Raw genomic sequence first — 24,880 nt, 5'->3', positions numbered from 1 at the left:
AAATGGGAAGCCTTCAGCTCTGAGATATTCCCACCTTGTTCTCTATGCCCATAAAAGGATAAAGTCAGTGTGACTTCTGGAGACCAGGCTGCCGGCCAGCACTTTGCGAAGTTGTGTTCCGAGGATGGCCCCTGTAGCTTGTCTTTCTTGGTCTCCTTTTCCTAGGAGGAGATGGAAACACACTTTGCATTACATGGTCACAGAGTCCAAAGAGAAGTAACTTATTACTCATTCATTCATTCATGTATTCATCCTGCCAGGCACTGGGCTACTATTGTAAAAAGACAGAGCATGGCCTCTGCCCTCCCAAGCTTAGTGAAGTGACATGAGATCTGGGGCAGGTGGACCAGGGCTCTGCCTCAAGCCCCAGAATTTACTACCCATATGATCTTACCTGTTCCTAAACCCCATGAACCACAGTTCCCTTGGGTGTCAGATATGTGTGATGATGCCTCCCTCCTGTGATTCATGTGAGTGAAAGGATTTAAACAAGCAAATGCAGACGTTCTTTGCCAACCATAAAGGTCATATCAATTTCAGTTACCACTGTGAATAATGTGACCATTATTATCGCTACACTTTTCCCCTGGGGAGGTTTTCTCTGACTGACCTGTGTCTTGTGCCAGAATCTGGATAAAATTTACTTCAACCGCAGGCTCTGACAATATTGATTGATCTACTTGAGATCATTAACCTACTTAAAAAAAAAAGCACAAACTCATGTACTGTAAAATTCACCCACTTAAAGTTCAATGTTTTTTAGTATATTCACAGGGTTGTATAAGCATTGCTGCATCTAATTTTAGAACACTTTCATTCCACCTAAAAGAAACTCCATAGCCATAAGCAGTCACTCCCGTTCACTCCCATCAACCCACCATAAGCAAACATGAGTCTTTTTGTCTCTAGAGATTTGTCTCTTCTGGACATTTCATATAAATGGAATCATTGAATGTGCTGGCTTCTTTTACACAACATAGTGCTTTCAGGGCTTACGTTGTAGCATGTATCAATATTGCCTTTCTTTTCATTGCTAAATAATACTCCATTTCATAGATAAAGCAAACTATTCATTTCATCATCAGTTAGTAGACATTAGGTTATTTCCACCTTTTGGCTCTTATGAACGATGCTGTTGTGAACATTAGAATACAAGTTTCTGTATAGACCTGCGTCTTCCTTTCTCTTAGGTACGTACCTGGGAAAGGAACGGCTGACTCGTATAGTAGCTCTGTGTTTAGCGTTTGGAGGAACCGCCACACCGTTTTTCAAAGCAGCGGCAGCATTTTACATCCCCACCAGCAGTGTTTGAGTGTTCCCACTTGTCCACGCCCTCACCAACACTTGCTATCTTTTTGCTTAAAGTCATCCTAGTAGATGTGAAGTGATCGCTCCTTAGAGCCTTGATTGCATTTCCCTAATGACTAATGATGTTGCCCATCTTTTCATGTGCTTATTGGCCATCTCTAGATCTTGCCGAAATGTCTATCCAAATCCTCTGCCCCATTTTAGATTGTGGCCTTTCTCTCTCTTTTTTTTTTAAACGTTTATTTATTTTTGAGACAGAGAGAGACAGAGCATGAACGGGGGAGGGTCAGAGAGAGAGAGGGAGACACAGAATCGGAAACAGGCTCCAGGCTCCGAGCTGTCAGCACAGAGCCCGATGCGGGGCTTGAACTCACGAACCGCGAGATCATGACCTGAGCCGAAGTCGGACGCTTAACTGACTGAGCCACCCAGGCGCCCCTGTGGCCTTTCTCTTTTTATGATGAGCTGAGAGTTCTTTATATATTTTGGATACAAGCCCCTTATCCAATATATGATTTTCAAATATTTTTCTCCCGTTCTTCGACTTGTCTTTTTTTCTCTTTTTTCTTCCTTCCTTTTCTTTCTTTCTTTCTTTCTTTCTTTCTTTCTTTCTTCTTTCTTTCAATATTTTTTAATGTCTATTTATTCTTTGAGAAAGGGAGAGTGAGAGAGAACAAGCAGGGGAGGGGCAGAGAAAGGGAGACACAGAATCTGAGCCAGGCTCCAGGCTCTGAGCTGTCAGCACAGAGCCCGATGTGGAGCTTGAACTCACGGACTTCAAGATCATGACCTGAGCTGAAGTCAGACGCTTAACCGACTGAGCCACCCAGGCACCCCTCTTTATTCCCTTTCTTGATGGTATTGTTTGCAGCACAAAAAATTTAAATTTCGATGAAATTCGATGAAGTCAATTTATCCACTTTTTTCTTTTTCTGCTTACGTTTTCAGTGTCATGTAACGTCTACTTTTAAACTTCTGTGTGTCTGTTATTTCAACAAAGCTTTGAGATTAAATATCCAGCATGATTTCCAAATCAAGAAAAAAAAAAAGCAGTGAATCATCACTATAATCTTAAGTTATAGTAACTGAATAAGCCCAATTGAAACCTTCTTGCTGTGGAAGAAATGAGGAAAGGACGGTTGAGGCAGGCTAGCAATGTGCCTCCTCCCCTTACCATCGCCAATGCAAGATACTTGCACAGGGACTTTCTTTAAGGAAGAAAGAGTGAAGGTGCCCTGGGACTGAGAGATGAAGGAGTGAAGCAAGTCAGTTATATATGCTGCATTTGTGTCCAAGGGCCAAGCAAAGCCAAGTCTGGATTCCTAGGCCACCTTTTCCACCCTCCCCTCCCCGTTTCCCACCCAGGAGGGCCTGTGGGGATGAGGAAGCTCTTCAAGATGGCTGACAGAACACCAGGGCCTTTGAACATGCTCTTCCCTCTGCCTGGAAAGTTCTTTGCTCCCAGTCCTTCACCCAGCCAACTCCTACACCTCTTTTTTGCTCCTATTTTATTTGTTGGTTCCTAAAGAAAACTCCCCCGATCCCTACCCATCCTACCCCCGTAAGATCGGATACCCCAGAATACATTTCATAGCTACCTGTACTTTTCCTTCGTGATACTTTTCACAATTTTTAACTACATATTCGTTCTAATTACATATTTTATCATCCGTCGTATCTAAAATTTTTTGATGTTTATTTAGTTTTGAGAGAGACAGCGTGAGCAGAGGAGGAGCGCAGAGAGAGGGAGACACAGAATCCGAAGCAGGCTCCAGGCTTTCAGTTGTCAGCACAGAGCCCAATGAGGGGCTGGAACTCACGAACTGTGAGATCATGACCTGAGCCGAAGTAGGAGGCTTAACCGGCTGAGCCACCTAGGCGCCCCTATCATCTGTCTTTTTTAATAGGCTGCAAACTCCATGAGAACAGGGCCTAATGTTTATTTTGCTCACAATTATAGGCTTATCGCAGAGTGTGGCATAAAGTAGAATCTCAAATACTTGTGGAATGAATGAATGAATGAATGATTACAGGAACTGGAAATCCCTCCCGAATGGCCCATTTGTTTTCAGAGGGGTTTGTTTTCACAGTCTTTATGGAACCAGAGTCATACAAGAAGGTCAATCCCCCGGGGTGCGTGGGCGGCTCAGTTGGTTTAGCATGAGACTCTTGATTCAGGCTCACACCGTGATCTCACAGTTCATGAGTCTGAGCCCCATGGTAGGCTCTGCACGGACAGTGCAGAGCCTGCTTGGAATTCTCTCTCTCCTTCTCTCTCTCTCTCTCTCTGCCCCGTCCCCACTTGTGCACGCTCTCTCGCTCCTAAAAATAAATAAATAAAACTTAAAAAAAAAAAAAAGAAGGTCAGTGTCCGGTAGACAGAGCAGGTAAAAAAAGCCTGTTTCTACCCATTAGGTGGTTTCAGAAGCACGGGACCTGCTCCTGCCATGGGTCTGACAGGATCCTCAGGATGGGCAGGGAGAGCACGGAGGCATCATTGATCAATCCAGGTCTTCATTCTGCTACCCCTTGTGCTGGTGTCGTTCTCAAGCCGGTCCTCTCCCACCGGTGGCCCCACAGCCACAGGTTGGCAGGCTTCCTGCTTCAAGACTGGCAGACAGGAGACCTCTCCCCGACAGAGCCAATGACTGTCCACGAACGGGGTCTCACCAGACCACCGGGAGAATCTGCCCAGCTCTGAATCGATCCCTCGGGATAAAATAATGAAATACACTGATGGGCCAGGACTGAATCATAGGCAGGACTCAGGAACCAGAAGGAACCACGCGAGCTGCGAGTGGGGGCGGGGCGAGCCCCCAAAGGAAACCGGACATGTTCTGATCAGCTGAAGGGTGAGTGAAGGTGGGAGAGGCAGAGGAGTAGCTGTTCCCTGCGAGGGTTGTCTGAGGCACAAACCTGATCGTGTTGCTCCACTGCCTTCAGGACCCAGTGAGCAAGGCCGTCAACATGTGGCTGCAGCCCATGTCTCTGAAATGATTCCCTGCTGCACCCATGCCCACACGTGTACTGCTTTCCACCATCCGTGGGTGGGCCTGTGCCTCCATCATCCTTCAGGTGCAATGCAAAAGCCCTCTTCTGCAAGGAGCAGCTCGCTGTCACTCCGCCTGGCCCTCACAGAGCCGGCTGCACCCCCCTCCCCACGCCCCCCACCACCCTCCAGCTTCCACTTTCCCCAGGGGGGAGAATACTGACTGCGCTATTCTGCCCCCGTGCATTTACCCCTCCTCACCCTGGCCCTGCAAAAAGCCTCCCGACACATACTAGTCGCTTGATGACTGCTGGTTGAGTTAATTAATTAGCCTGCCAGGCAAAGGAAGACATTGAAGACTGTCCTGAGGGCCTGGTTCCTCTGGATATAATTTTAGTACAGACTGGCTTAATCAGGACACTTGCACTGGGGGGGGAAAACCGAGGCTCGACTGAAGTTTTCCCCTGATTCACTGAAGAGAAAAGAGATTTCATTGTTCTTTTCAGTTATGATGCATCCTCCACTCGGGCACCAAGACCCTGTATGATCCCTGCCAGCAGGTAGTTCAAGGCCCAGCCATCCCACCACTCTAGGGGTCTGCGCCTGGCCTCGGGCATCAGTGCAGGGCTCAAAGCACATGCAGCAGGCCCTTGAGAAGGCAGGAGAGGCTTTCCACTGCTTCCCGGGTGGCCTGGGCATCTGTCTGCCACAGTTCTGCCCACCCAGAGTCTATCTGTCTATCTGTCTGTCTGCCTGTCAGTCTCCAGGTCTGAAGCTGCCTGCTGCCAGCAGCTGCCTGTACCTCCGTGGCCCTGCTCTCTCAGGTATTACAGAGGGAGGTGAGAATGTTTGTATCTCTACCCCAGGCATCCTGCAAGTAGCTATTATGGTCCATTTTATCAGAGACGGAAATGGAGTCTCAAAATGGCAAAATAACTGGCCTCGCGTGCCTTTGTCTACATAGCTAGACATTACACTTTACGTTATGTGACTAGCCTTCGGAGAAATAGGGGGTGGGCTTGTGGATCTCTGCATGGAGACAGTGCAGGCCACCCCTCACCACTGACAGTAACGTCCTACTCCTCTGACCTCTCTGCCTCACCCTCGTTGCTCATCCATTCTCAAATATTTATTTTCTAGGCACCATTCTAAGCTCTGGGATACAGCAATCAACAAGACAGGCATCGGACCTTACCTTCCAGTAGATACGAAAGAAAATACATACAGAAATAAGTACATAATATAGTTTTAGATAGTTGATAAGTGCTATGCAGAAAATAATCAGGTATTGTGGGGGTGCCCGGGTGGCTCAGTTGGTTAAGTGTTTGCCTTCAACTCAGGCCATGATCTCATGGTTCATGGGTTTGAGCCCCACATTTGGCTCTCTGCTGTCAGCATGGAGGCTGCTTCGGATCCTCTGTCCGCCCCCCCCCCCCTCTGCCCCTGCCCTGCTCGTGTGCTCTCTCTCTCTCTCTCTCTCAGAAATAAATACATAAACTTAAAAAAAATCAGGTATTGTTAATATTCTAGATCTTAAATTGATTGGTGGGTTCATAAGTGTTTATTATGTTATCATGCTTCACAACTTACCTATTTTTTCCATATATCCTTTGCACATTCTTTGAATTTGAAATTATATCAGTTAAAAGTTCTGCTTATAAAAAAGATTGGGGTTAAGGGCACAGAGAGTGATTGTGATGTGGAGTGGAGGTCTCTCACATGAAGTCACCAGGGAAGGCCTCTCCTCAGGTGTATATTTCAGCTGAAATCTGAAGGACGAGAGGGAGTCTACAGAGCACCGGCATGAAGGAGAAGCAACGGGGCAGCAGAGGAGTCGGTGAAGACCCTGCCAGAATACCGGAAAGTTCCAGAAGCACAGAGGCTGGTGAGCCCAGAGCCCAGGGACTGAGAGCTCTGGACAAAGAGAAGAAAGAAGGTGGGCCACGTAAGAAGCACGGACCTTGCGTGCAGAGCATGTGGGTGTTATTCTGAGTGTAATGGGAAGCGGGTTTTTTTATTACAAGATTAGTCTCTCAGGACCACTGAGGGAAACCACAGTTGCCCCTTCCCACCCCCCACCCCCCCAGCTCCTCCCCTCTCTCCTCAAGAGGTCAGGACTTATGTGGAGATGCCAGCGCCTAGCCCCACCCCTTTTTCCAGACTCATCAACTCCCAGAGCATGAGCTCTGTTTTTATAGCACGAGGAAGCAGAATAAATAAAGGTTTACCTTTATGCTGCTTTTACAGGCGACATTAAATCCATGTTGCTAATAAGTTCCAAGTTCAAGTATGCCTGTAAAACGATGCTCTAGTCACTTGATTTACATTGGCTGACAGTGTCTTCACCAAACCATTTCACCCCCTTAGTTAGGCTGATAACCTCAATCCTGCCATCTTTGACCCAGTCATTCGCCAGCCGTGTCTGCCCTGGACCCCAGCCTTTGGGTAAGAGAAGAGAATGTGGGGTAGTGAGTAGAGCCTGGATGTCTGGTCTGGAGACCTCGTTAGCATCTGCCATGTCTCTTATCAGCTAAGTGACTTTGGGCAAACCACTTAGCCTCTTTGAAGAAGGCTCCCTTTCCACAGAAATAAAGTATGGGAAAAGCGCCTAGTAGCGCAGTGACTGGGATGCACGAGGAGATCTACAAAATGAGCAGACTCCAAATTTCGTTACATTCATAAATTAACAATTCTGAATCTATTAAATAAATCTGACCTACATTAGTGCTGCCTCACTGGTCACTCAGCATTTTTCTTACTGTTTTCTTAGCAACTATACATACTCACTGTAGAGTATTTGTGAAATACTAAATAGCATAAAGAAGGAAATTCAAACCATAATCCTGCCACTCAGAGATAATTACACTTAAAATACCCACGTGTTTCCTTCTAGGCTTTTTTCTCAGTACCTATTTCACATTTGGATCGTATTCTATTCTATTCTATTTATTCTATTCTATTGTATTCTTATTCATCAAGTACTCCACTTTATCAATTTCCTAAGTCACCGAAATATTTTTTGAAATACAAGAAGTAAACAAACGGAAAGATCTCTGTTCTGTGGGAATGAACAGTAGGGGTCAAGAGCAGACGTAGAAGCAGCAGATCTCAGGCCGCTTCAGGGAGACGGTGGCCCTGGCATGGCGGAAAGTATTCTGGTTCCGAGTGGTTTTGGAGATGGACCCGATGTGAGCAGTCAGAGAGAGATCACAGGTAATTCCTAGTGTTTAGACCAAGCATCTGGGTGAAAAGTGGTGCCATTTACGGAGCCAGGGGAACTGCAGGAGCCACAGATCTGGGAGTACGTTCTTGGCCATGGGACAGTCCCGCCTTTTGGGTCCTCCGGGAGACTTCAGTGGTGGGGGTGGATCTGGGTGAGTGCTCAGACGCAGCTTACACATGATCCTTGAGATGGTGTAAAATGCTTGGTCAAAAAGGACCCTGTGAGCAATTCACTGAGCATCAGGTTACATTCAGAAACTAGGGCCCGCCTTTTCTGAAGAAGGAACTCATAGATATGCCGTTAAATGCTGACACAGCATGTGTCCCTCATTCCTCAAATAATTACTGGCTGCTTACTATGTACCCAGCACTGTTCTAAACACTGGGCGTGCAGCAGTGAATGGGTACAGTTCCCTGCCCTTATGGAGCTCGTATTCTAGTGGGCAAGTCAATAAGTGATATATAGTATATTCAGTTGGGGTAAGTGCTACGGAAAAAAATAAAATAGGGAAAGGGGCTCGGGGTGTAGAGGGGTTGGATTGCAATGTGAATTAGCATGGTTAGGAAGGCCTCACCAAAAAAGGGGACATCTGAGCCACGTGGGGATGAGAGTCTAAGGGATGATGAATAACCAGGACACCTTGGGCCTCTTGCGGTGACTGATATAAAGAAGGACGAATGAGATAAGTTCTGATGGTCTCAAAGCAGACAATGGTGGTAGAGCTGGAATGTTGAAGGCAGACAAGATGTATTCGCCTAAGGTTTTCAAGAGAAACAGAACCAATAGGATATATCCCATTTTATTTTTATGTCTGTCTATCTATCATCTATCTATCATCTATCTATCTATTTACGTATCTATCTTTCTATCTATACCAGACACACACACACACACACACACACACACACACACACACAAGATTTATGATAAGGTTTAACTCATTTGATTGTGGAAGCTGAGAAGTCCTATAATCTGCTGTCTGCAAACTGGAGCCCCAGGAAAGCCAGTGGTGTAGCTGGAAGGCCTGAGTACTGGGAGCAATGAGGGCAAATCTCTGTCCCAGCTCAAGCAGCCAGGCAGAGAGCAAAGTCAACTTTCCTCTGGCCTTTTGTTCTATTCAGACTGAAGCCCAGACACATTTGAGAGGGCCACCTGCTCTACGCAGACTACAGATTCAAATGCTAATCTCTTCAAGAAACACCCTCACAGACACATCCAGAAGTAATGTTTGACCAGCTATCTAGACATCCCATGATGCAGTCAAGTTGACATGTAAAATTATCTATCACAGAAGGGTAGGAAGGGGTGTCAGGAGCACACAGAGCTCTTGACTGCTCTCTGGACTCCTGACTGATGGTCATATGGAAGGCTGGAGGAGAGCCTCTCATAGACAACAAGGGTTGCTGTAGGCTGCTTTCTCGATTTCTGTTGATGGCAGTCTGAGAGACTAAGGGAGGGCACACTTCATTTGCAGAGGTCTTGCAGAGGTGGAGAGAACTCAGGATGGGTATCCAAGTGAGAACTCTTCTGTATTGGATGCCAGATACTATGAATTTTATTGTATTGGGGACAGGATATTTTTATATTCCTGTAAATATTTTTGAGCTTTGTTTTAGGATACGGTTACTTGGAAACAGTTCAATCCTCTCAGGGTTTGCTTTTATGATTCATAAAATATCCAGTGATATTTTATGGTCCAGAGCAATAATCAGTTTAGGGATAATTATTCTTCACTACTGAGGCAAGACCTTCTAGAATATTCTATTCAATGCCCCATGAATTACAAGTTTTTCCTGTGTGGCTCATAGGAGCAGGACTATTTCTGTCCCTAGATGGGCATTAGGAACTATTCCTTTAATCTTTTTTTTAATAGATTTTTTAAAGGTATATTTATTTTGAGAGAGAGAGAGAGAGAGCGAGCATGAGCAGGGGAGGGGAAGAGAGTGAGGGAGACACACAATCTGAATCAGGCTTCAGGATCTGAGCTGTCAGCACAGAGCCTGATGTGGGGCTCGAACCCATGAACCATGAGATCATGACCTGAGCTGAAGTCGGATGCTTAACTGACTGAGCCTCCCAAGCGCCCCTCTTTAATCGTTTTGAATGCTTCCTTCTCTGACCTTTGGTGGTTCTCTTGCACATATGTGCTGATCATACCCTGCTAAAAACTCAAGAGGACCTCTTTGTGGATCCAAGGGTCTTTCTCTTCGTGCAGCTCTCGCCTCTATGGTACTTTTCCCAATGTATATTCTAGCTGCCTTGATCTCCCTGCTTTCTCAATTTCATCTCCCAACTGAAGGAGTCTGCTGGGCTTTGCTTGGGTTCCCTTCCCTGAGTTATGGCCTAGAAGCTCAGGTCAGTAACTTTGGGCAACCATAGGGCTCACCACGTTTGTTCCTTGTATCTCCGGGACCACTGTCTTTCTTTGCCTGCTTATCAGTGTCTTAAAAACTTTTATTTTCTATATTTTGTCTTTTCTTAGTTATTTCAACCCCAGTCCCTATTATTATGCCATCTGGATCAAAAGTGGAGTCTTTCTCCATTTTATTTCCTTTTTTCTACAATGTAGGAAAGATTCCTACAGTGTAGGAAGATTCCTTAGAAATTATCCATAAACTGCCAAAAAGATCATGTCACTCTCCATTGACCCAGATTACTTTAATAATATGACAGCATTTAAGAAATGAAACAAATGAAAAAACTCTCTTGACTCTTCTAGAAGGCTGAGTAATTTTAAAGGCACAACACTTGGCTACTGACCTCCAGAAACTCACACTGTAATGGAGCCATGGCTATATTAATAAATGGCTCTAGCAAGAATTAACTACTCTGTCATCCTGTTTGTAAGTGGATGTAGCATCTCTCCCTGCAGCCTATGGGCTGAGAGGAGGGTAGGGTGGAGCCTGAAAGGGACATACAACCCAACATATTCATTCCTAAACTGGAGATTTCAAAAGACTGATAAACGGAGCAGCATACATTTATCTGTAATGCTTATCTTCAGAGATTTAGAGCAGTGGCTTGAAAGATACCAATACAGGTATAATTTTTACTTCAAATAATCAAAGGTGGCAGCTGGGTTGGGAGAACCCAAGATTAAAGTCTTCCCGGGGCCCCTGGAAGTGCCATCAATGTTCTGGCTTGCAGGCCGCTGGTTTGGGTGGTTCACTTAGTGGCAGGTGGCAACATGGAACACGTGTGGACATTCAACTTTTAGGGAAGACAGCCTTGGGGTGAAATCCCAACATCACCATTTTTCTGTGAGCTGGGACCCATCACTGGTTCTCCCTGAGCCTCAGTTTCCCCAGGCTATATTTTTCTATGACTTTGACAGTGCTACATCTCAAGTAATAAACTTCCATCGGGGATACCTCCCTCTCAGAAATCCCAATCAAACCATCTACTTTCTGTTAGCAGTCCTGTCCCATGCTGCAGTTTATTGTTGTTTAGCTTTGAGCTTTCTTATTTGCAAAAAAATCCAGGCTTGCCAGGCTCAGGCGTGTTCCACAATCTCTGCAACTTTTTCTTTGCAGACTTGGTCTGGGTTACTTCCAGTGATGGTGACTCTCACGTGTGCCATTTCCATTTTCCTAATTCCACTTTGGGAGACAGCCTGTATCCAAAGACTGGGCAGGTCTTCATTATAGTACTTGTCACATTGCTTTGGGAATTATTTGCTACCTTTAGCGATTGTTCCAGTTAAAGATGAAACCCTTATAAGCTAGGACTAAATATTATTCACCTTGATATTACTGACATCTGCTCTGTCAAAGAAAAGGTAGCAAGAGCCCGCTTCAGATCCTCTCTCTCTGTCCCTCCCTCGCTCTCTTCTCTCAAAAATAAATAAACATTAAAAAAATCTAAAAAAATTGAAATAACAATGAATCGACTACTAGAAGAGCAAACAGACATCATGTTTGGTGAGGATACACCTGAAGTAGCCAATGAAGAGCCCTACAGAGAAGAATAATTTAAGTGAGGCCAGCCAGAACCCAAAGAATGTGCAAGGCATCCTTTCCGGAAAGCAGCTCTGAAATAAGCGAAAGAGGCGTAGTCTCCACTATCAGACGGACTTCAGTTCAAATCCTAGCTCTTCTGTGGTTAAATGTATGACCTTGGACCTGTTGTTAAACCCATCTGAGTTTCGTGGTATTTAAAAACTAAAAAGGAAAAAAAAATAGTAATAGTAATACTAAAAAAACATAGTAATTATTAATGCTCTTCACCAAATATTTCTATTTCTTCTTTGGGTATTTGGTGAGACTACACTTCCCTTCTCCCTTGATTTTAGGCATGGCCATACTATTGACTTTGGCCAATAAAATATGGAAACCTGTAAGCTAGTGCAAGAATTGCTCCTGTTTCTTCCTCTCACCCTATAAAGATTGGGAACATTTCAGAAATCTTCATCATCCGGGCTTCTGAGTGGGTTTAAAGTACAACAGATTCCCTACCGACCTAAATAAAAATAACCTATTGTTGTTTTGAGCAACGAAGATCAGGGGTTGTTTGCTATTACAGCTTAACGAAGCACAGTCTTACTGATACACATATTCATAGGTTGTTGAAATAATTAAGTGAGACGTTTTTAAAATGTCTGGGTCAATTTTTAAGTCTTTGCGGGCTTGACGTGGCTGGGTTGAAATATGCAAAGAAGACATAAATTATTTAGTTTGAATACGGCCATCTTTTTGGTGAGGCAATAGCACGTGAAGCCTATGAATCAGAGAACTCCCAGCCTCAACAATTTTCAATTAATGGAGCTGTTTACAGCCTTATTGGAAAGAACACACACACACACACACACACGCAGAAGAGCATGCACACACATGTGCATCTATTAAGTAAAGAGTAAGACAGTATATACCAAAGAATAAATCTCCAGGGCTGGCCATCAGGATTCATCAAGATCTAGTTAGGTGTGAACTGTGTGGTAAAGGGACCCAGTGCGGGGAGAGAGCTGTTGTGGCTGGAGGAAATGGGGAAAGGGGTCTGAGAGAAGTCTTGAAGATGGGTAGGTGATAAACAGTTGGAGGATAAAGACTATGAGTTTCTAAAAACTATAAGACACCATCTAAAACATTGCAGTTCTCAGACAAGAAGTTGCATCTGCATATGAAAAGCTGCACTTTTCCCTTTCTTTCCAGGGAAGATGATATCACCAAAACAGCATGGCCTCACACAGCTCTTGGCACATATTAGAGACTCAATAAATATTTGTTGGTTAAATGTATGAGTGGCTGGATAGTCGGGCTTTGTAGAAGGACTGATCTGGGTTAGAATCTCAGCTCTCCCTCTTACTGTGTGACCTCCTAGAGGCTACGTATCATCTTTGTGGTTTACTCCCCACATCAGAGCCTACTTTTATGTTCGGATGTATCACAGTGCTTCCCAAGGGCGGCCGCTCAGCAAAGAGACTAGGCGAGCATCTTCTCCTGTTGTAACACAGCCCTCATAATGACCACAGTCAACACCTTTCACGAAGTGAAGATGCATTCTTGGCATGAAAGGAGTTTTCTAATATATCGCTATCATAAAATGTGCTGATAACATCATCATGCCTACAGCATCTTCCTTTTATTGGCTATTTTCTTTAGGATCAGCTTCAGAATTTGGACTCACTGAGTCAAAGGCAATGAACATATCCACGGAAAACTTGACATCTCAAAGGCGTGGTACAGGAGGCAGCCCCAGCTGGTGGTGGGATGGAGCATAATTATGAGCCCAGTTCAGCTGATGAACTTCGATTGGATGGAAAGTTCTGCTTGGACTTGTCCGCAGATTCTGCTTAGCAAAGTGGTTTTCTGGTGAAAACTCTTTCCCGGTCTTAAATTAATCTTCAGTCTTTCATGTCGCCGCTCTCTCTCACCTCTCAAACCTACCCGCCTCACCTCTGGAGTTACTACAGTTCTGGATTAGCAAGTGATACCATCGGGGGGGTGGTACCGCTGGCTCGGGAGTTGGCTAATTATTTCCTGTGCAGTGTGTGGGGCCATCCTCACTCCTCAGATGTCTGAGTTCCTTTTCATATCTTTCTGCACTACAGCTTTTCAGCGTGCTTATCAGGTAAATTATGGATGCTGATTCAGGTTCCAGCAAAAAAGGGTAAAATCCATAGTGCTGCAACAACAGATGGCATTTTCAAGAATGAGAGGTGAGCACACAGGACTCTTCTTGGAACCAAAATGTGCGTGCACACGCGTGCGTGTGTGTGTGCGTGTGTTTCTCTCAGGGTTTTATTCCTCGGTATATCCAGTTCATCCAACAGTATTTCACATCTGAAAGCACGACCTTCTACTTTCTCATATTCGATCTTCTCCAGAGCTCTCTAACTTGGTGAATGGCACCAACCATCCATTCGGTGGGGCAAAGGCAGACGCCTGGAAGCCCTTCTTGATGCCTCCTTTTCCCTTAAAGCCTCAATCCTCTCATTCAATCTCTGCAATCTATAGCATTTCACCTACTAACCCATCTCGGAACCAGGCCACATTCTCTCTCTTCACTGCCACCACACCGGCTCAAGCCACTGTCACCTCTCCCCCGGAGCCCTTCATTTCTGGTGTTCCCATGATGTCTTGTGGCAGAAGAGGAGATGAGCAGTCCAGAACCCTTCAAGGAAAGACTTATTGACCAGCCGTGGGGCATGTAGACCGCAGACAGCTTCACTGTTCCTGCCGAGGCTGCCTCCGCTGCTGACGGGCCACCTCGCCTCAGGTCATGCCTTTCCCAGGGCATCCTGTACAGGTGGCCACCCTGGGAAGCCGGAATGTCTGATCATTTGAGAGGTGGTAGCACAACTTTGACGGACCTCGCTCCAGAGCTCTCCAGCAGGTTAGCGGAGGCATTGTCAGCTCAGGCTTTATCGCGGTGTCTCCTCCTGGAGAACTCAACCTGCAACACCCCTCATCCCGTCTCCAGTCCTTCTGCACCCAGCAACCACGGCGATCTGTGTGCACTGTGACTTGAATGATAGCAGTTAAACTCCTCACTGCTGCCCCACTGCTTTGAGGCTAGAGCCCCGAATCCTGAGCACAGGTCTATGGCCCTTCCTACTCTTCCCCTCTCGTCTCACACTCCTCCCTTGCGCTCCGTTTTACAACTCGGCCACACCCGCTCTGAAAGTTCCCTGGGGCTGCTGTAACCAAGTACCACAGACCCAGTGCCTTAAACAACAGAAACTCATTGTCTCACAGTTCTGGCTAGAAGGCTACAAACACAAGGTGTTGGCAGGGCCAGGCTTCTCCCCAGAACTGTGAGGGAAGCCTTCCTTGCTTCCGCCTCGCTTTTGGTGGTTTGCAGGCATCGTGGGCATTCCTTGGCTTGTAGGTGCGTTGCTCCAATCTTCCATCGTCCCATGGCATTCTCGCCAGGTCTCTGTCTTCGCGTGGCCACCTTCTTATAAGGATGGCACATTGCATTAGAAGCCTACTGGTCTCCAGTAGGACCTCATCTTAAGTAATTGCAACCGCAACAACCCTATTTCTAAATAAGATCGTATTCTGAGGTACCCGGGGTTAGGACCTCAACGTATTTTTTTCCCCCAATATATCTTTTTTGAAGGGGACACAATTTAATCTGTAACACTGGTGTGATTTGGTCCCTGAAAGCAGCCACGCTCATTTTGCTTCAGGTCTTTTGTATATCCTGTCCACAGACTCTGGTCTCCTATCCACGCCTGTCCTCCTCTTGATCCCAGTTGAAAACTCATTCTCCTTAGACAGACTTTTCTATTCCACCTCCTCCCTCAAGCTAGGTCAGCTCTTTCCACTCACCGCACTTTGCGTTTTTTTCCACAGCATTTATCACCACTTGTAATTATGTATTTGTTTGAGCAAATATTTTAACAAAGCCTGTCTCCTCCACCAGCCCATAAACTCCATTGAGAGGGGAGACGATGTCTGTCTTGCACACTTATGTTTCCAGTGCTGAGCATGGTGTGAGCACAAAGTAGGCACGCGATCCTTAGGTATTTACGTCAGCGATTTCAGAAAACTTGTGTTGAGCTATTAGGCTTGATCTCTCCTTACAGGTTTGAAGTCTCAGGTGTCCCTGTTTCCAGGAGATATATGGTACTGCACCTAGCAGTCAAGATGATACCTTGCTGAGGAAATGGGGAAGATGAAGAGAGTAAGTCCTAGCTAATAGTGCTTGAAGTTGACCCCTAACATGCTCCCGTGAAAGAGAGCATAGTCCTAGCAGACAGAGCCTTCTGCCAGTGGCCAGTTGCAAATTTACCCAACACAGAAAATGGGCAAGAACTATATGACCCTGCTGAACTGTGAGCTTTCCTGAAACCAGGACCCTGCAGAAACCCAGGCTCCTCATAGAAAGCTTAACGAATAACAAGGGGCAATATGCTAGTGCTTAAATTTTCCACCTTGAGGACAGAGGGTGCCTCATTCATGCAGGTGACACTTGGGAAGGCAGAGCAGTGGAAACAGTTCAAATACATGAAAATGACTATTTAGACAAGGTTGAGGTTGGGGGAGGTAGACAAGAAAGTGCTAATTAAGATGTTATTAAAATATATCTATTAAATGAAGGGTGACTGCCAGTCGGCTGGCTATTTAGTAGCTATTTAGTAGTAGAGTAGCAAATAGTTCTTATTTGACGAAGTCTATTTCAGTTCTTTATGTGCTATGCTTTAAGTATCTTCTTTTTTTTCCCTCCTTCAAGATGCCCATTGGGTGAGGTACTGTCCCCTCTTGTTTTTCAATTCAGGGACTCTTATCTCCCTCTGTCATCAGCTACAGCTGCTGTCATCCCGTCTTTGGCTGGGACCAAGATTTATCAGGCTGACTGGGACAAAGACATTTTCCACTTGGAGGTATTTCCATCCCACACCACTGCAGTGTGCCCAAGTAGAAGGACCTTTCCAGAGAAGCAGGTCTAAGAAGGGTAACTCACATTTTGAAATCTCTAAAATTGTTCTTCTTTCTTACCTCCCCAAGTACATGACCTTTATTATCAAATGCTTCCAGAAGATTAGGTATTGTGACAGAGAGAGCGTAAAAAGAATTACCAAGGTAGTAATCAGCTCCAGCAATCACAATTTAGGTAGCAGGATAATAGCTTTGCACCCAAGGCTACTGTCTTGAGAGATGGTTTTCCAAATTCTTTTGTCTTTCTCCTTAGGTATCAGCATCTAAGCCTGGAGGACCCGGCTCAGAGAGCGCTTCCATGGTATGGAGAAGATACTCTTGCCCTTATAGGAACAAATTGCACTCTGTGCAAGAAGAAATGGAATAGAAGCAAAAGACAAGCCCTCCACGTTCTAGCCCAGGATATAGCAGGAGACAGAAGAAGCATATGGAGGTAGCAGAACAAAGCTTTTGCTCTAGCTGGTTACTGCCCAGTGAACTTAGGAGGGCCATGGGTTAGATAAGTCTAAGAGAGCCAAGAAGGCTGGAGGCTCTGTTCTGCAAGCCATTGAAGACTGGGAGGAGGAGGCTAATTTCCAGGCTGTCCACACTGAGCTGAGGGGACCACCTCCTCACCCTGATACTCCAGCACAGTCAGGCAGAGGCAGACCGTATGGCTCAAGCTTTCCTGAGTCATCTTTGTTCCTAGTGTGGCATAGACAGGTTTCAGAAATGCCTGAGAGTCCAGTGGAAGAACTTTCCAGAAGGATCACCATGGGAAGGATGAGGGATCTCAGTACCCAGGCTACTGAGGGAAACACTCTAGCCAAAGCCAAATGGGAGTCTCTTCAGAGGAGTTGCCAAAGCTTAAGAGGGCCAAGGTGAGGGGGAGTCAGCCAGCGGGTGCTTGAAGGCCCTAACCGAACTGAGCAAGGCCAGGTCAGGAGTCATACTTCCAGGGACGGTGAGGAGTACACGAGAAGGAACAAAGACCCTGAATCTTCCCTATGGCTGTGACGTCACATAAACCACCACCACCTCTCATGTACACATGTGGACGCATCTTTGGGAGCAAAAAAGACAGAGGAGGAATTATATCTGGGGGACTGAGCAATTTTATCCCAAAGAGGTTACTCTAAATAAACTTTCAGATTTAATATTGAGTTATGCTTAAATTTGAACACTTACATTTTCTCTTTGCTAATGAGTTGGCTGTGGGATTGAAGCAGGGAAGGCTACCCTAGATATAAGAAAAATAAGGTATATTTTCTCTGTGCATCCGAGTTAGAGTGTAAAGTTAATATTCTGTCTCTGACACACAGGAATAAAGGAACCATGAAATCACTTGTCAAAAATCTCAGCGATGTTTCTAAAACCAAGCAACCAGTGGATACAGGGTTGAGTGGGTCACATTCCTGAAGCCCCCACAAATATGGCTGATGACAGTTTTCACAAGTGCAGAAAATATAGGAGGAAATTTAAGGAGCGGCCAGTATGGTGGATTCCTCCAGCAATCATTCTGTTCTCCATTTTAGAGAGAGGTGCCCATACTCAACCTTCTCAGTCAGAACCACCCTCTAAGGAATAGCTCAACCAGTGTACCCACGGTGGGCACCGGGTGACTGCCATGGACATGGGAACTGCCCATTCACTTCCCCTCCTTGGCAATATCTACGGAGGTTATATCAGCAAAATGGTTTGTTTAAAATGACTGAGCCCACCCTCTACGATAAACTATACACACATTACATTACAAAACTGTTAAGCACAAATATAGTTATAGTAGGAAAATAAAGTATACAATTAAAACAACCACATGGGTCTGGTGTTCACTACCTGTCCCTCCCCACTAGGACAAGCCACAAGAACAGCCTCTTCCCTGTTTCTGTTCTATATGCCTCTCCTTGCTTATCTTTGTGATTCTTCCGTGATCTCCTGCATGCTATACTGGGCCCTGTTCCACCATGATCCCGTCTGGCTCCCGAAGGCCTGTCCTCTCATTGTACGAGGACTGAAACAATAATAATCAGTGAGCTGTGGGTTCTTCCACCTGCAGAGTCTTCATCTTCCATAACTCTGGCCATCTATGGTTTTGTTTCTATTTGGACAACAAACTCATGTGTAAGCTGTAGTTCTTCTCCAGTGAAAATCCACTTGATCAGGTGACTACTGCCAAGGGTCAGTGAAGGTCCACTTGTCATCAGTGCTGAACCCAGCCCTCCGTTAGACCCCCTGGAAGAGGGCAAATCCCAGGCTGGGTGCCTCCACTCCCCCATCCCATTATTCAGAAGGTTTTACTTTGAATAGTGCCTACGTCCCACCAGTAAGTGTCCTACCAGATACAGTATGGGAACTTAAAACTGCCCACTTGCTCCCTCGGTGTTTTTTCCTGCTTAGTCTGTAATTCTCTCTGTATATGTAGATGAAACCCATTTGTAACACTTGCACACTTACCCACATGCTAGTTATTAGCAATTTTGAGCACTCAATATTGTCATCAGAGAACTCTACAAGACTACAACTGAACTCTAGGGAAAATTCCTTGGGGACAGGCATGTTGCTTTATACTTCCTTCAATTCCCTCAAGTGCTCAGCAAAAAAGTTACTACTTTGATTTGAGATCACTTCATATTCAATTAATATTTGATATCTAGCCAGTGTTTACTAAGTGTTCCAAGCCTGAGCCTTTCTTACCCATTACCTTATTTAGTCTTGTGAGTTAGGGATGATAACATATTCCAAAACGCTCATTGAGAGAAGTCAAGCAACTTGCCCAATCACTCAGCTAAAAGGTGGCAATCCTGGAATTAGAACATGCTTTCCTCCTGCTTCAGACCAAGTGCTGTTTTCTACACTACACCTGTTTCTCCAGTGGTAGTTCTTGCTTTAAACAAAGGGGCCCCAAGTTCAGCAGACTTGCCCACTCAAGAGAAAGTGCTTGATGAGAAGTAAGAACTCGGTTTCATGCAGCAGGGCCTGGAGGCCCCAACTCATTATAGGTGCCAACCCAACAGGCTCCTAGGTTTTAGAGAACTGGCCATAGAGTAGCTCCTGATGCATGGGTAAGGGCCATCTGGACTCATCTCACCCCTCTTGCCAGGGATGGGGCACAGAGGGATTAGGGCTGGCCTCCTGGGGCCCTCTTACCCACAGGCCTAGGCTAATGGCTTTGGCATTAGCTCTTTCCATTAAGAGAATAATGTGGAATCCAGCCTTCCTACCACAGGGAGGTTGTAGTGGGGGTGACAAGCAACACTTCCACACCCTGCCCGTCCTTGACCATGACCATGCAGAAGCCCAGGTACCATCCCTTGAGCAGGCAACAGACCAAAAAAGCTTAGCAGGAGTTGACAGGGCCAGTGACAGCTAGGAGACTAGAGTAGGTCTATCTTCTCCCACTAGCATATTAGCTCAAGAAGAGCTGGGACATTGAATGTCTTGTTCACTGCTGTGCCCGAGTGCCTTGAACAGTGCCTGGCATATAGTAGGCACCCAATAGATATTGTTAAATGCATGATTGGATGGTTGAGCAAAAGAACCAAGAGGCATGGTGTGCCTTTTGTTAATGAAACCCCACCTGCAAGGGAAACCTACACACAGGCCTTCTTTTTTTAAACGCCTCCCCTTATGCCCTGCTGGCCCCACTCCCTTCTGTTTCCTGAAAAAACATCTCTGAATGATCCCTAAGCACTGGCCTTATGCTGGCACCTTCTTTTCCAAAGGCAAGAAAAACTGGTCTATCAAGTTTCTCTTAGTTTGAGCAGAGGCAACTGTCTACAGCCTCAGAACCATGGCTCTCTCCTCATTGCTGAGGCCTTTCTGCTTACTACCCACCTCCACCTGAGCTGGAGAGGTGGAAGCCACACAAGGTCAGGTCTCCCAGCCTCAAGCTGCCTGAGGCAGGTCCTGCCCTCAGGCCAGGCCCTCTGTGCACATCCAAGAGAGGTCACAACCCGCTGTGGATTCTGCCATCCTCATATATGCTCCCTCATGGTTCTCTGTCTAAGGGAGTCTATAGTAGGTGGCCAAGAGTCCTACTGGATGCTGGAGAACAGGAAGGTCTCTTGGCTAAGCCTCAGTTTTCTTATTCATAAAATTAGAAACAATAATAGTATTTGCCTTAGAGGATCTTAGGAGAACTAAATAAGAGAATATGTATCAAGTGCTTAATACAGTGCTTAGAGCATAGTAAGAGCTCAATAAATGGGAGCCATTATTATTCCTGTTTGGCATTGTTTGTTTCTGTGCTTCTGTTGTAACAAACAAAGAGGTACAATCCACAATCTGAAATACATGGAAAAAGCTCACTCATCCTTATTAATGCATACAACCAAAATGATGTCAGGCCCTGGGTAGGTCTAAATGGAACAGGGAAGGAAGTTGGGACTCAGAACACAAGATTTTAAGTTCTCTGGCCTTCACCTATGTTGTTCCCTGGGATGAATCACACATACTCTTGGTTTGCCTGTCTCACTTTTAGTCTTACAGCTCAGTCAAATGCAACCTCCAGGACGCTTTCCCTGACTGCATGCATCCCAGGCTGGGTTCTTCTGCAGACAAATTTGGAGATTAGCCTATAGGAAATTGACAAGGCAGTGCTCTTGGGATTGATACCTCTGGACAGTGGGAGGAGGAAGCAAACTGGGTAGAGGGAGAGGTTGAGCAGCAATGCAGTCCCAGCAGAAGCCTCAGCAACCCTACAGACCTGTCCCAAATTGCAGTGGGGTGAAGTCCTGGTATTCTGAAGTTGGGCCAGTCATTGGGTATAGGCTGCCTCTGGAAGGTGAGATTGGGCAAGATGGTTTCCTTCAGCCAAGACCATCCCCAAAGAGGGCCGTCAGCTGATCTTCTGGAAGATGTACAGCTGGGGGAATGAGTCCTTCCTTCCTGAAATGGGTTTTTGGTTGTACAATATAGCATCCACCAACATAGTCCAACCTAGATATATCATTAATAAAGAGATGTCAATTTCCATCTGCTTGACTCTTATCTCTCAACTAGTATATTACATGGGTGAGAAAGGAGGAAAGGAACTTATTAGGCCCCTGAACTCTCAACTCCATTCCAATCTGTACTGTCTAGATTGGGAGGGTCTCCTCTTTTAGTTCACAGCACTAAGTCTTTTCTTCATTGGTAAGCATTCCTGTTGTCGAGGCCAGAAGTCAACAAATGTAGAGGGATTTATGATAAAGGAAGTGAGTCAAAAAATGCAAACTGGTGATTATGGAATAATGAGGGGGAGTAGACAGGGATGGAGCTTATCTCCAGATTGGCCTGGGTCTAATTTAAGACAATTTTTGATGCTTCTGTGGATTTTTTGAAGAAAGAAGAAGGTAAGCAGGTTTCAGTCTCACCTGGAAGAGCAGGGAGTTGTTTCCTCGGGCGGTCAAGTGCATCAGTTTGGCACAATCTCTCTTAGCAAAATGTAGCTGGTGATTCTGCTGTCTGTTGGCATGCTCCGACAAGGCCAAACCTGAGACATATCGAGCACAAACGCCTATTTGAATGAGTTCTGGGATCACACAGTGGATTTGCAAACATGTCTTCAATTAAAGGCTACTCTCAGGAAATTACAGTTGCCTTTCCACCTTAGAAAGAAAATACCCCCAAATCCAACTCCAATCCAAGAACTGAGCTTGTATTTCAGGCTTATAAGAGATTTTTATTGAAAGTTTCTGAGTCCCTAGGATATTTTTCAGATTTCTCATGATACGCATTACACACTTCTATGAATTTTAAGAATTATAAACAAATCTCAAACTCGTTTTTGTAGGTTTGTTTATTGTAATGGTACAGGGGAAGCCCTTCTGAAACTAGTGTATATGATTGTAAGATTGAGAAGTGAGGGGATGGATTGATGTACAGATCCAGGGTTTTCACAAGAGAAGAAAGAGCATACAAATACGGATGGATGAGCATCTGACATGATGGATGTATTAATTAACCAGATGCTGGAAATCCTTTCCTGATGTATATATGTTTAGCAAATCACCATGGTACACTTTAAATATCTTACAATTTAGTCAATTATGCCTCGATGGAGCTGAGAAAGAGAGAAGGATTGGGGTTTGTCACAAGGACAAAGGAGACAGAGTAGAGAAACTCCCACTGGCCAAATCAGTGAAGTACAGTAATGAATTATAAAGCATTAGGAAAAATAGAAATTCATATGTTCTTACAATCAATCAATCAATCAATCAATCAATGGATAAGGGAGAAATCTAGCTTACAACCTAATGCCAAGAACCAGCTGCTAAATATAGAGGGAGGGCAGTAGCTGGAAAATGCTCACTTGGCAACCATCCTGATAAAGATAGAATTAGGCAAGAGCCATCGATGGAAGGAAAATCTAGGGGAAATTTTGACTAAGAGCAGAATATCTGAGCGATCTTAAAGGGTTTCCCCACACATGTCCATTAGTTGCAAAGAAGAAAAACAAATAGTAATTATAGAGTGGAGAACTGAACAACACCTCAACCGGATGACCAAAATTAGCGCCACCAAGAGGTACAGATGGACATCATGAGCCTCCAGATGTGACACCCTAAGAAGGACACAGTACTATCTATGCAGTGTTCTGGCCCGTGACGTGTCACCAGAATCTACTCATGAGGAAACATCAGATAAACCTAAAATGAAGACTGTCCAAGTAACACCAAGGGAAGAGGGGCTGAATTCTTCAAAAATGCTAATATCATAATAGACAAAGAAAAGCTATGGCTAAAGACCAAAGACCAAAGACAGACAATAACAAGTGTTAGGGAAGATGTGCAGACATTGGAGCCCTCATACATGGCCGGTGACATGCAACCTGGCACAGCTCCTTTGGAGAACAGCCGTGCAGTTCTCCAAAGGTTGAGTTACGATGTGACTCAACAATTCCCTTTTTACAGGTATGACCGAAAGAAATGAAAGCCCATGTCCATATCAAAAGTTTTACATAAATGTCAATAGCAGCATTATTCATAATAGCTGAAGGGTGACCAGTAAGCAAATGTCCATGAACTAAGGAACAGATGAACAAAAAGGGGTGTATCCACACAGTGGGAGAGAATGAAACACCAATTCAGGCTGCAACACGGATGGCCCTTGCAAATGTCAAGCTAAGTAAAAGAAACATGTCATAAAAGACCACCTATTGTATGATTCCATTTACATGAAATGTCAAGAACAGGCAAATCTCTAGAGACAGAAGGTGGATTGGCGGTTGCCAAGGACTAGGGGAGAGAGGGGGAGCCCTTACTAATAGCTGAAGGGTTTATCTGGGGGCAGTAAAAATGTCTAAACTCTAGGCTGTGGTGGATATTCTGTGAATATCCTGAAAACAATTGAACCGTACACTTTAAATGGGTGAATTTTCAAGTATGTGAATTATCTTTCAATAATCATGGTTTTAAAAAGTTTGGTGTTGGGACACCTGGGTGGCTCAGTTGGTTAAGCGACCTACTCTAGACTTCAGCTCAGGTCACAGTCTCACGGTTCATGAGTCTGAGCTCCACATCTGACTCTGTGCTAACAGCATGGAGCCTGCTTGGGAATTCTGTCTCCCTTGCTCTCCACCCCTACCCCGGTCTCTCTCTCTCTCTCTCTCTCTCTCTCTCTCTCTCTCTCTCTCAAAATAAATAAAAATAAACTTTACAAATAAAAAATAAAATAAATAAAATAAAAGTTCAGTGTTCTTTAAATTTAAGATACAATTACCTGGGTAGCAACATTTAGCAGTGTGATCCCTCTCTACAAAGAGCAATTTTTAAGAATATAGAAAGAAAACACACACACGCACACAAGAATGGATTGGGAATCACGAGGCCATTTGAACTTGGCAGGAGCGGCTTTGCTGGAGAAATACAGGCAGCAAGGGGAAGGGACTGGGTCAGAGGAACCGGAAGTGAGGAAGCAAATAGAGGACACCGTGGTGGCAGACAATTCTTTCAAGAAGCGTCCCTGTGGAAGGGAACAGAGGGATGGCACGAGAGCTAGAAAGGCATGTGGGGCTTGAGTGTTGAGCGCTGATGGGAAGGATCTGGTGGAAAAGCCCCAGGTGGAGTAGTGGGAGTGAAAGAAGATAATCCATACCTACAAACAGATCCAAGAGAAGTTCTGGGATCCAGAATCCGTGTGATACCGAGAAGCACGCTTTCTCCATTGAACAACAGGGGAAAGGACAGGCTAGATGCTGGTATAGACAGGTCTGCGGTTTGGCTGTGGAAAGATGAGAACGCTCCAGATGGCTGGCTTCTAACCGTGGAGAAGGAGAGAGGATTGGAGGTCTGGGGAGATTTCACATCCTAAACTCCGTACAAGCTGCGTGGTTTTGGCAAACGTGGTGAGCGTCTCTGGGCCAGTTTCCTCCTTTGTAAAGCGAACAACATCTTGGAGTGTCCTCGCGAGGTTAAAATGAGGTAACAGAACACAGGACAAAGTGACCGTCACACAGAAGGCTTTCAACACGTTTGTTTTTTTTAGTTCGTTTCTATATCCTCACTCACTTCGTCAGCA

At 45.2% G+C, this 24,880-nt stretch overlaps 1 long non-coding RNA gene across 1 annotated transcript; it reads right to left on the bottom strand.

Moving 5' to 3' along the window:
- Nucleotides 1-24,880, bottom strand: LOC107179728. The gene is made up of 3 exons (XR_001510421.2): nucleotides 24,458-24,880; nucleotides 21,736-21,854; nucleotides 1-161 (listed from the first exon to the last, which is right to left on the bottom strand). It is a non-coding gene; the product is annotated as an uncharacterized LOC107179728 (long non-coding RNA).

The sequence above is a fragment of the Panthera tigris genome, chromosome D1, assembly GCF_018350195.1.
Source record: "Panthera tigris isolate Pti1 chromosome D1, P.tigris_Pti1_mat1.1, whole genome shotgun sequence".
NCBI classification, from domain to species: domain Eukaryota; kingdom Metazoa; phylum Chordata; class Mammalia; order Carnivora; family Felidae; genus Panthera; species Panthera tigris.
The sequence above is the reverse complement of the archived record's forward strand: the minus strand, read 5'-3'. Positions and strand labels throughout refer to the sequence as shown.